Below are 3050 nucleotides of genomic sequence, written 5' to 3'. Positions count from 1 at the left end.
GTTCTCCTGGATGATTGTCCAGCGAGCAATTCTGTTCCACAGGCAAGAACAAACGTCAACATTTGCACAGTCATTTACAGGAAATCAAAGGAGAGCAAATAAAACCATATTTCCCTTTGATGATGATTAAAACAAAATGAGCTCTTTCGCTGGGGTAATGTAGCAGAGGTAGACAGAGTCAATGTTGTAAATACTGATATTACATTTGTGTGAGTCTATATCTAACTTCAGAATGTATATTAATGCTTTAGTCTTTACGTTTTTTTATACCGCTCTGTGTGGAACTCAGATAGTTCCTAGATAGTGGTATATGCATGGTAAACGTTAGGGGTGATTGTACAGACATACAGTCTCTATTGTCTCTTTGTGAAATTGTTGCATTCATTATTCACGTGAGATTAAAGAAATAGTGAATAATAATATTTCCATTGCCTGAACTTGCATTTCATTAAAGGAAAAAAGTATTAATTACATTTAAATTAATCTGTGTCACAATAACTTGAATATATTATTAATAAAAGCCTTTGTTTAGAATAGCGCTAAGGTGATCACAGACACTGAGAGAAGATCAATGTGCTCCTGAGAATAAATGGACTGGGAGGTAAGATCTAGCAAACAACAGACTTATCTGTCTCTTCTCCCCCGCACTATCTCAACTGACTACGATAACAATGAGACCGGAAAAAGGGCTCATTGACCATAGGCACATTAGACAACGGCACCTTAGAATATGGCTAAAGCATCTGAACCTAACCCCCATAATATGTGACTGGCAGTGAGTCAATGGGATGCCTTGGAGCCACTTTGTATTTTGATAAAGCTTCAAATGTCATCAATTTGGAAGAGAGAAGACTGGAGAGACATGCTCCATTACAAACAGCCAGCCAGGCAGGCAGGCAGGGTGAGTAACAGTCATCTCTGGGTTGCAGAGAAGAGACACAGCTAAGGCCTCCGTTGGTCCTTGACCTGATGGGGCCCAGCCGGCCTGCCTGCATTGCCTTTTGTGTACAGACATACGCTACATGCGCTAAGCTCACACACGCAGAGCAACAAAAAGGCGGTGCGTATTCCCATGGCCTCTTCATCACTTCAATCATTCCCGACAGAGAACACTAGCATGAGCTAAACAGCACAATGGTAAACTATAGACTGTGGTGAAAGGATGTATACTTGGTAGCAGGATGGGCGCTGGGTTAGAAGGCTAGTGGCAGAGCCAGTGACATCCCTGTAGCAGGATGGGCTGGGCCGTGGGCTGGGGTATCTGAAGGCTAGGTGGCAGAGCCATGACATGCCTGTACAGGATGGCGCTGTGGCTGGGCCTGGGGTATTAAGGCTAGGTGGCAGAGCCATGACATGCCTGTACAGGAGGTGGTGCTTGGGTTGGGCCTGGGTATTAAACGGCTTAGGTGGCAAGAGCATGACATTCCTGGTACAGCGATGGGCTGGGCCTGGGCTGGGTATTACAGGCTACCGGTGGCAGAGCGTATGACATCCTGTAGCGCAGGATGGGCTGGGCTGGGTCTCTAAAGGCTAGGTGGCAGAGCATGAGCATCTCTGTCCAGGATGGGCTGGGCTGGGCTGGGTATTAAAGGGCAGGTGGTAGAGCCATGGAGCATCCTGTACATGGATGGGCTGGGGTAGTAAAGGCTAGGTGGTAGAACGCCATGACTATCCTGTACAATCAGGGATGGGCTGGGTAATTAAAGGCTAGGTGGCAGGAGCCATGACATCCTGTACAGGGATGGCTTGGGCTGGGTATTAAAGGCTAGGTGGCAGAGCCATGACATCCTGTACAGGATGGGCTGGGGTAATTAAAGCTAGGTGGCAGAGCCATGGGAATCTCTGTACCGGAGGGCTGGGGCTGGGTATTAAAGGCGCCTAGGTGGCAGAAGCCAATGACACCTGTACAGGATGGGCCTGGGCTGGGCTGGGGTATTAAAAGGGCTAGGTGGCCAGCAGCCATGACATCCTGTTACAGGACCTGGCCTGGGGCTGGGTATCTAAAGGCTAGGGGCAGAGCCATGACATCGCTGTACAGGATGGCTGGGCTGGGTAGTGTCAAGGCTAGGTGGCAGAGCGCATGACATCGCTGTACAGGATGGGCTGGGCTGGGTAAGTAAGGCTAGGGTGGCGAGCCATGATCAATTTTCCTGTGACAGGATGGGGCTGGGCTTGGGTATTAAAGGCTAGGTGGTCAAGAGCCATGACATCCCTGTGTTGTGCTTGCCTCTCAACGGTATTCAGTGTGTTTTAAAAAAGGCCCTGAAAAAAAGTATGTGCATGCAAGTCCCATGGCAATCCAGTGGCCATGGATTAGCGAAGGATAACAGTAATCAAAGTGTACAGGCATCTCAGAGGCATGGGGAGCCTACCTGTATTCACAAACAGAAAAGACGCACAATAGCAGCCAGGAGAAAGGGAAGGAACCCCCCCCCAGTCAAGAGGATATAGGGACTGAACTGGTTTAAACGCTCCTCCGACAACACCGCATATTGTGTATTGTACAAATAGTGTCGGTGGGTGAGGCCTTCCCTCGCCCCCCGTCCATTCACCAACCTGTTGCAGTGCATCCCCCCCACAAGTGGGTGGAAGAGGTGATGTTCCCACCCCCCCCCTAAAGGCTATGTAACAGCTCTTTGAGCCACCTACTGTAAGGTGGACCCACAGGCGCGTACTCCACCCCCTAATGCAATCAATTAATTATCATTATTGATTACACCCGCCCACAGACAGTTGTGTTCACCTCCTATTTACAGTAGATGGAGTGTGTGCAGGAGGCTTGGCATTGGATATGTTAGGATGGTTTGTTTAGTTTCTTGAGGGGAATGTGCATTCCCTGTTATGATTGAGCTTGCCACTGTTGGTACTAGTAACAGCACTTCGACGCGCGCATGGTTAGAGTCAGTTTCTAAAATGAATACAGTACTAGGATGAATGTATATCACATGACTGTATCATAGTCCACACCAGACACACCACTAACACACCTATGCCACACACACACCACCACCGTCCAGTGGCGATGAGCTTTTCCACGCAGTCGGTGCCGC

Source organism: Salvelinus sp. IW2-2015, unplaced genomic scaffold, assembly GCF_002910315.2.
Source record: "Salvelinus sp. IW2-2015 unplaced genomic scaffold, ASM291031v2 Un_scaffold4510, whole genome shotgun sequence".
NCBI classification, from domain to species: domain Eukaryota; kingdom Metazoa; phylum Chordata; class Actinopteri; order Salmoniformes; family Salmonidae; genus Salvelinus; species Salvelinus sp. IW2-2015.
Note: the sequence above shows the minus strand (reverse complement) of the source record.